Raw genomic sequence first — 10,219 nt, 5'->3', positions numbered from 1 at the left:
GAATCTATCCCTCTTCTCTCTCCCCATTGCCACTGCCTCAAATTGGAATCCCACCTTCTCCCTTTCCTACCACTTCAATATCTTCCTGTCTCACCCTCTCAGTCTAGTGTCCTCATTGCCTGATTACTCTTTCCAAATTGCAAGCCTTGTTCATTTTTCTCTTGCTTAAAACCCTGTGCTTTCCTATTTATTTACCTTAGGATTGAAATCCAAAGTCGGTAACATGTCTTGACATAGGCTCACTGAACCTGGCCCTTGGGCCCTTCACTCCTTTTCTGCTACTTCCTTCCTGAACTTTCCATTCTACCTCCAACCACACCTCAGGACACCTCACTGCTCCTTCTGAGCTGGAAGGGGCTTCTTCTATGTTCTTACTTTACAAGGTGTTCCTTCCACAGGATCTACCACATTGAGCGGTGATGGCCTTTACATTGTGTCTGTCCCTCACCCTGTGGTCTGTGAGCTCCTCAATGCTGGGCATCCTGTGCTTATCTCCTCTGTGCCTGTCGTGGTATTTAGCTGTGCACTGGTTCTTGCTGAAAGGGATGACTAAGCCCCTGTTGCCCCATAACATACTTGTGAAAATTAAACAATAACAAGTGAAAACACTTTGCAAACTGTAAATGTGTTGAGGATATTTTTGAAAGTCAAGGGATTTAGAGCGGATATGAGCATTTTGGAATCCTTTGACAGTGAAATAATAAAGAGCTGTGATATCCTAGGAGGTCGGAAGAGTACAGGATATGACCTGGGTGCATGAAAGTGAATGAGAAGCCACTCAAGGTACAGGAGCATTCCACTGTAGCTCTGGTCTATTCATGTACCACAGTTACTCATCCAGTCAAACACTCAAGTTGTAAGGAACTTTTATAGTTTATAGTTCAAAACCAGGGCTTTCTTATTTTTATATGATTTTATTAGATGGAATATATAATGTTTGCAACAAAAGTCTGCATTAAAAATATAGTCAATTTTAAAGGCATTTTGTCAGAGGTGCAAGGGATGTCCGTGTTCTCGTTGCTGAAGATGCCTCTTCCCTGTGAGGGGACAGAGAGGGTTGCGAATGGAGAAGAGATTGCAGCTATTTACTCACTGTACCACTATGCCTGCCTTCACTCCCATCTACAGAGCAGAGATCTGGGGAAGGAATTCAGAGCCCACAGTTAAGGGTAGAAACCTAAGTGGGACCTCTGCTTTCCCTGAAAATGGATACAGATCTCAGGCTGTTGCTACTGTGTGTGTGTGGGAGGGTGTTTGGAATGCTATAACAAAAATACCTTTAACTGGGTGAATTTTAAACATCAGAAATTTATTTTATTTATTTATTTAGTTTCAGTGCCTGGTTGAGCCCACTTTCTGGTCCATAGATGGTGCCTTCTTGCTGTGTCCACTCATGTTGGAAGGGAAGGCAGTTGTCTCTTTTATAAAGGCACAAATCCATTCCAGAGAACTCAACTCTCATGATTTAAACACTTCTCAAAGGCCCAGCTTCTAACACCACCATATTGGGGATTGAGCTTTGATATGGTGAACTGAAGGGGTCAAGGCAAACAAACATTTAAACTGCAGGAGACAGTGACAGAAAAAAATAGATGTCAGGTCCCATTGTTGGGACAGACTGTGGATGAAGGTGTTGGACATGTGATGTTTGTTGAGTGATGAATGATCGAGTCCATACCACTTCAAAGGAGCATTGTAAAACCTGCAAACCTGACAACCTTGGTAATCATACTAGCAATGATATTCACTTTGAGGAAGAAAAAGTAGAATGTGGACAATAAATAATTTTTTTTCTCCTTAGAGCCTTCATAAGGTGGCTTTAAAATTCACAGGGTGGCTTTCTAGGACATTATGTGAACATTAATTAATTATGTAATCATGAGTGCTTATTCAATACTGTTATGAACTGAATTGTGTCATCCCAAAATTCATATGTTGAAGCCCTAACTCCCTATGCACAGTGACTATATTTGTGTATAGGGCCTTCAGTGAGGTAGTAAGATTAAGTGAGAATAGAATAAAAGTTGGAAGAGGCAGGAGTTTTGATTTCCTATCTGTCTCCTTGAGCTAAGGCACTGGTTTTCTTCTGCCTTTGGACTGGAATAACATCAGCTTTCCTGGATCTCCAGCTTGCAGAAAGTAGATCATGGGACTTCTCAGCCCCAACAATTATGTGAACCAACTCCCTCTACTAAATCTCTACTAAATTTATTCTGTTTCTATGGAGAACCCTGATTAACTGATACAGGTACCAGTCTCTGAGTTTACATAAAGGGAAAGTAGGAGTGAGTTGTCAATCACGATGACTATTTGAAAGGTTATTTGTAGGGAAGATGAGCCTGTTTGCCACCCTTACTCCCACCGCTTCTACAGCTGTTGAGTCCAGAGCAGCTGGCCATACAGTGGTCATCTTCAAAGATGGGTCTGTTCTTCAAAAATATTTACCAGTCTACCTGGGGAAGTAGGGTTCCTTGACAGAGGGTTGGCCCTCCAGAGTGTAGTTTTCCTTATCTTGGACCTGAGAGGGGTCATACAAGGGTATAGGAAGCAGCTGTCGGCCTGCTTTTCACCTTTATAATCTAAAGTCAGCAGTGTGAGTTCTTTTGAATCCTTGTGCTGTACCAGGGGGCATGTACTCATAAGTATGAATCAGTGAGGATGGCCAGAATTCTTGAAAATTACACATTTCAATAGAAGGACTAGAAGATAGTTTAAGTAAATATGAGGTGTGATTGAAAACTACTGTAAATGTTTGTTTTTAAAAGTTTATTACAGTAAAGGGCACATTGCCATTAATCCCCCTCGTAATAAAACTTACACTGAACATATTCATCCCATCATTCTTGCTACTTTCTGAAGCAGTTCTGGAAATCTTTCATGAGAGTCTTTAGGTGAGCTATGGCAGCTGCCTCGATGTCCTGAACCAATCCCTATGTTTGCCTTTCATGGTCATTTTAACTTTGGGGAAGAGCCAGGAGTCCCCCAGCACCAGATCTGGTGAATAACGTTAATGAGGACACACTGCAATGTCATTTGACAGAAATTGCCATAAACAATTGATCAATGAAGAATGATAAAAACATACCATGTATGTTTAAATAAAAAACTTGTTACAGTAAAACACACAATGTCACTAACCCCTCTCAAATATTCATACTGCTTCCCCTTGCTCTGAGAGTTCTTATGCCATCATTTTTTGGCAAAAGTGTCTTCTATTGTTTTTCGTTTGTTTGTTTGTTTTATTTTTTGAGAGGGTCTCACTATATAGTTGAGACTGACCTGGAACTCACTATGTAGTCCAGGCTGGTCTTGAACTCACAGTGATCCTCCTGTCTCAGCCTCCCGAGTGCTGGGATTACAGGCGTGTGCCACCAGGCTAGAGCCTTCTAATGTAATAAAAAAAATTAAACACCACCATACTATGTATCTCAATTACTCCTTGTATTTCAGAATGTAGAGCATAAGAAAAAATGAAAAAATATAAGGGAAAATTTGAAAACATAGAGAATCAATTTAGGATGTCCAATATCCATCTAACAGGAATTACAAAAAAGAATAAAGAAAAAGAGGGGGAAAAATGACAAAGAAAACACAGAAGTTTCAGATCAGAAAGATTCACGGAGGATTAATTAAGAATAATACAAAAGATCCATATACAACATGTTAACACTTAGAATGTGAAATCTAACAAATATATTCTCAGTGCTTCCAAGGAATAAAAATAGAATGCCAAACAAATACAAGAACTAACCTGGCTTTTGTGTTTATGTGAGGAATTTGGATTCCAGAAGATAACTTGATGGGGAATCCATGCCTCTGCAGTATCAAGCAAATGTGACTTTCTGTCTAGAATCATCATTTCAAGCAAGCTGTTCACCAAGGGTCAGGGTATATAGAGCATATTTCAGAGTCACATTACTTAGTTATTCAGAAATTATATGTCCACAATTATTGTACTGCAAAACTGCTTACTAAATTTTTGATTTTTATAATTAATCTACAAACAAAAAGAGATAAAATGTTTATCTATCTATTCTGAGGGTTACTTGTATGTTCACTTCAGTAAAATGAAAGAGGAATCCAAGAAAGGAGGAGCTGGGATCCGAGAAATATTAAAAATAACTTAAGGGTGTAATTAAAATTAAAAATAATTGTGATAACTTTGTTACATACCTAGAAGACAATGATTAAAAATTCAAAAATAAGGTGCTTATGAAATTGGGTACTCTATCCAGATGTAGTGACCCATGCCTATAATCCCAGCATTTTGGGAGGCTGAGCTCAGCCTAAGTGAGCCCAACCTAGGACTTAATGAGTCCCTGTCTCAAAAAAAAAAAAAAAATGCGTGATCTTTATAATAAAGTGAGGACATATATTCCTAATGTTGACTAAAAATTAAAAGGAAGTATAAATCTCAGAAAAATAAAAACAGATTAAACCCTAATGCAAATAAGAAGTAACATAAATCAAATTGTAGTTTTGAGGATTAGAGTAAGAAAGGATAATTCGTTTGGTTTTTGCTTTTCATTTTCTTCTGAGAGGCCCAGGATTATTCTCTTTTTTACTTGATTCTATAGTAAATCATTTACATGTTTACAGGACTCTGAAAACTATGGGTTTTGATATTTAGAATCAATCCTTAGACAAAACATGAAATACATCTTTGGTTTCAGAATAAAATATACTTATTAAAAGTAAACATCAAACGGAATTATCGGGATGATAGAAGATGGGAGGTGAAGGAAACAGGAAGAAAAGACTTAAGGGAGAGACTGGATGATAAGACTCTCATTTGTACAGAGAGGAGCCAAGCAGAAAGCAATGTGGAATTATGAGGAACAGAAGAGGCGGAGAGCGAGAAAGATGAGTTATCCCCAACTCTCGCGTGGCAGAAGCCAATAATTACACTCAAAAGTTAGTAAATAAGAAAATCGAAGTATACGCATATTATTTAGAATTTTGTGACAACCATCATAAGATCTGAAACCGGAGCTGGTTAAGGAGTTATAATAGGGAATGAGATGGAGGGAGGAGAAGGGGAGAGTTTCATGATGAAATCTGAGTGCAATTTGAGTGAACTTGTACCTGTAAAACACGTAGGTATCATTTTAAAATAAAACCGGAAATAATAATAGTATTACTAAGTGTTTACATTAGTGAAGAAAACAGACCGTCTTACTTTGCTTGCAAGAACAGAGTAAAAATTGAATGTCTAAAAATTTTAAAGGGCAATTCCGTAATTTTAAAATGACTAAACGCACTCCTAAAACAGTATTGCATAGGTTTCCAGTCACTCGACAGTGTGGAAGGGCAGCTGGTGAAGCAGCAGGAGGAGGTGGAGTGTTCACAGGTGTCCCCGCCCTTGCACCTGAGCAGGAGCGCGCCCATGCGCACACACGCACACGTGCTCTCCGCCACACATCACACACATCGATTCGTTAAACTGGAGACATCAGCCACTCCTGTTCTTAGAGTTCGTCCATGTCCAGCGTTTATTCCTTATCATGAGCCTTATGTGGAAATTGTCTCTGGTGGTTTCTCCATCCCCACATGACTCATTTTGGTTTACTCTTGTGGAAGCGACTCGACTGGGTGCTGGGACTCCTCCCTCCCGCCAGAGTCTGAGGCAAACCACAGAATTCCAAAGCCTCTAGCTGCAACCCAGCCACTTGGAGATGCTCCCTGAGTCTGTTTGTCCTCTCCTTGTGGTTACTTAGAAGAGGTCTTGTCTGTGTTCCAAATGTGGTCAGCCTATTAGAGCAGTGGACTCCTTAGCCTGACCCTCCCTGTGTCATCACTGATGTTATGGGAACAAGAACATTGCATCTGGACAGCCCAAGCAGTGATCTGTCCATCCTGACTTGAGTAGGGAAGCCAGGTTCTTCCCATGGTTTGGTGATGAAACTCCTGGGAAATATCTGTGGCTAAATTACATTTTTTAGAGAACAGAACAGTTCACACATAATTACTTACCGCAGCCCTATAATCTCCATTTTAGATGAGAAAAACCAATGCTCAATGTTAAATTAGTTGCCTCATTCAGCTAAGAAGTAGTAAAGTAGGGGTTAAGATTTTGAATCTTATTTTTCATACTTCTCCATGACATGTTTTTTAGGACTTTTTTCCTCAGTGCAATAGTTGTGGGGATTGGATGGGAAGGTCTTCCCTCCATTTCAGAGGTTCACAGAAATTCATGTTTTGGATGCTGGGACCAAGCATGTCACTTTGCTGGGCTTTGGACTGAATCCCATGTTTGTCATGTATCAACTCTGTGCCTTAGGTCATGTTCACACAACATCTTTAAGATGGAGATAATAATATTTATCTTCAATAAAACTTCATCGGGACTCTTGTGAGGTTTAAGTGAGATCATGTATGTCAAGGGCTATTTTGGAGCTCAAAGTGTCAGGGGTGATAGTCAATGTGAAGAGAGACTCACATTGGACACATGAAAAAGCCTATTCAAATTTTCTTGGGTGGCTTCCATATAACTACTACTCTTTCTTCTCAGATGTTAATTCATTCCCAGAACATTAATTTTAAAAGTAGCTAGCCAAACCTGTCATCTCAGTTACTGGAGAGGCTGAGGCAGGATGGTCTTGGAGTTCAAGGTCAACTTGGGCTACACAATAAGATTCCAACTCAAAAAAGTAGCTAGTCAAAGTAGATCATCAAAGACTTAATTGTAAGATCTGAAATTACGAAACTACCAGAAGAAAACATAGAGAAAATGTTTCAGTATATTACAATGGCAAAAAACTTGGGAAAGATCCCCAGTGCAAAGGAAACACAAGCACAAGTAGACAAATGCAAATGGGATTGTATCAAAAAGCTTCTATAGAGGAAAGGAAACAATCATCAGAGTGAAAGTACAGCCTACAGAAAGGAAGAAAATATTTGCAAACTGCATAATGAACTACAAAAAGTTGTTACAAAAACAATCTGATAATAATGGGCAAAAGATCTAAATAAACATTTCTTGATAGAGGACATACAAATTTATGAAAAAATTGGCTAAGAAATTTATGAAAAAATTCTGCACATCAATCATTAGGGAAATGTGACTGAAAACCATACTGAGATATCATTTCACCCCTGTAAGAATGGCTATTATCAGAGACTAAAGATAAAAGTGTTGGTGAAGACATGGAGAAAAATGAATATTTACTCACTGTTGGGGGGATGTAAATTAATACAGGTATTATGGAAAATAGCATGGAGTTTCTTCAAAAAACTAAAAACAAAACTCATATAACCTAGCAATCCCACTACTAATTACATATACAAAAGAAATGAAATCAGTATTTGAAGAGACATCTGCACTCCCATTGCAGTTCTATTCACAGTAGTCATGAAAGAAAATAACTGTGTTCATCAATGATGAATGGATACGGAAGATTTGCATGGGAACACAGCAGGGAATACTGTCTAGCCATAGAAAGAGCAAAACCATGTCATTTACAACAACATGGATGGAACTGGAGGTGGCCAAATACCATAAATCTCACTTGTATGTGGAATCTAGCAAAAATGACCTTGTAGAAGTTGAGAGCAGACTAGTGGTTATCAGAGCCTGAGGAAAGTAAAAGGAGGGAGAGAGAGAGGCTGATCAATGGGTGTTAAATTACAGATAGGTGCAAGACATTCTGGTGTGCTATTATAAGTAGAGTGACTATGGATAACAATAATGTTCTATATATTTCAAAAACTATCAGAGTCTGAGAGTGGTGGCACACATTTTGGCACTGTGAAAGGCTGAGGAAAGTTTAAGCCCAGCTCGGCAACTTAGCAAAACTTTGTCTCAGAATAAAAAAAAAAAAAAAAATTCAAAAAAAAAAAAAAAAAAAAAAAAAGAAAACACTGTAGATGTAGCTCAGTGTGAAGGTCCTGGGTTCAGGTTCCAGTAAATACACATAAACACACACACATATGCGCTTGCACCATAAGATTTTGAAAGTTCAAGGATACGGTTATGCTCAATCCATGCATTAAAACATCACATTACTCCATTGCAATTTTTATGTTTTTAAGTTGCAGTAAAAATAAATGCAACACAATATAATTTTTAAAAAAGATTAGCTGTTGCACTACTTAGACAAAACATGTAATTCCTGTTCTAGGCATTTCTTAAAATCTTAATTTACCTCCACAATGGTGAAAGAAAAGCAGTACTCAAAAAAGTAGCTAGTCATGTTATCTTGTACAAATAGCAATTTGGAGCTTTGGAATCTCTCACCAGAAAGAACTGTTGGTGCCAGATACTGGTCATTCAATTTGTGTAATCATAAGACTGCAAGTCCCATTCTTCCTTGTCCACAGCTACATGTCCCCGAGAATATGGTTCATTAGTGGAGGAATGGGAGCTGCATGCTTGGTACACAGAGTCATCTTCAATTAATGAGACAATTTTTTAAGTGTGTCCCGGTATGAGTAGCATTTGTCCTTGGTAAATTTGCATTTACAAAATTCATAGGCAAGCAAATGCATGTGATTAATAATACCTTGGAGAAAATGAAAAAAAAAAAACAAACAAACTAGGCTTCATTTCAAAGAAGGATAGATAAGGAAATGAGAGGAAAGTAAGCATCGTGTCTATAGCAAGAGGACTACAGTACTGGCTCCAGCCATCAAGAAAACTAAGTCATTGCTTATGAATTCAAATAAGTCCATGAAGACAGCAAAGGCAGAGTAAAGGAGGAGAAATGAAGACAAAAGGTAATGTGTATAAAGAAAGAAAGGTGTTGCTTACTTAGGTGAGACTCATTTGTGATATTAGACTACGACCACACCCCATGGCTGTAGACCAAGGGTCCCTCTTAGGCAGTGAGGCTTACAGTGGGCCTTGGTTAGTCTCCTTGGGCACTCAGGTCATCATGGGCCTTAAAGGTAAAAAGCTTACTTGCTTCTTGGAGCAAATTGTGAATAGGATTGTAGGATTGATCTTCAAATTCTCTGCCTAAAGTTAGACTTTAAGGCTATACCAACTCTGAGTACAGAGAAGAATGAGAGAGGATGGAGAAATTTCTCTGGCAGGCTAAGACATTTTCTCTAGTATGTAGTCAGATGTGTTGATGAACACCTATGTCTTCAAATGCAAGTTATCAAAAAATGCTTTGAATGCTCACTTCGGCAGCACATATACTAAAATTGGAAAGATACAGAGAAGATTAGCATGGCCCCTGCGCAAGGATGATACGCAAATTCATGAAGCATTCCATATTTAAAAAAAAATGCTTTGAGTAGGGCTGAGAGTAGTCTTATTTTACACTTGAGACCCAAGATCCGATATTTTAAAAATGGAGACTATTAAAAGTAAAGATATAAAAGAAAAAAGTAGAAGTCAAAACTTCAGTGCTAAATAGGGAAGATGGTGTGCTCCACCCAGGGGGACAGAACAACATCTGGAGGCATTGTTGGCTGTTACAGCTGTGGGTGAGCTCTGCTGGCATCCAGTGGTAGTGGCCAAGAGGTACTTCCCATCCTACAACGCACAGGTCAGGCTGCACTCCCAAGAAAGAATTATGCGGCCCAAAACACCAGGTGTGGGTGTGCTAAGAAACCCTGATTTAGTGCTACCAGCTTTTACACCAGATGTATCAACCATTAAATAATGTAACTATATGAATGAACAAAACATCCCAGATGAGAACAGAGTCATATGCTAGAATCAGAGTATTTCACAGGCTTAATAAAGTATTGATTGCAAATGATGAGTTCTAGTTTTTCATCTTAAAATCCTCTTACCCTGAACTTTTCAAATATGAAACATATTTTAATAGGACCATGTATTTCTAAAAAGCCATACAAATTTCTTACAATGACATTATTACAACTTTTAAATATATTTATTACTCTCTTTTACAGTTTATAAATCAAGTGAGGTGTTGAATGTTTACTATTTGGCCTAATTGTCCCCATTTCATAAACTAGGAGATATCAACTTTGAATATTTTTAAAACAATCTGTCATGGCTAGGCTCTGGGCTTGCGCCACACAGATAAGAGTTTAGTCTTAAGAAGCTCAAGATCTCCTGGGAGGACATGACATGTGCTAGGTATTTTAATGAACTAGTCATAAACATAGCCATGGGAGGATGAGATGAAAACGGGGAGGAAACTCAAGACATTTGCCTAAGGTTATAAAACTAGTAATTGGCAGATCAGAATTCTAGGTCTTCCAACTTGTCATAACTATATAAATCTCCTTAGCTTTTCTAGCG

General features: G+C 38.4%; 1 non-coding gene across 1 annotated transcript; it reads left to right on the top strand.

The window, feature by feature from the left end:
- The first annotated feature begins 9,117 nt into the window (after positions 1-9,117).
- Positions 9,118-9,224, top strand: LOC117284095. The gene has a single exon (XR_004515166.1). It is a non-coding gene; the product is annotated as a U6 spliceosomal RNA (small nuclear RNA).
- The last annotated feature ends 995 nt before the right edge of the window (positions 9,225-10,219 follow it).

Source organism: Fukomys damarensis, unplaced genomic scaffold, assembly GCF_012274545.1.
Source record: "Fukomys damarensis isolate Sample0158 unplaced genomic scaffold, DMR_v1.0_HiC HiC_scaffold_33, whole genome shotgun sequence".
NCBI lineage: Eukaryota > Metazoa > Chordata > Mammalia > Rodentia > Bathyergidae > Fukomys > Fukomys damarensis.
This window is presented reverse-complemented; position numbering and strand designations above follow the sequence as displayed.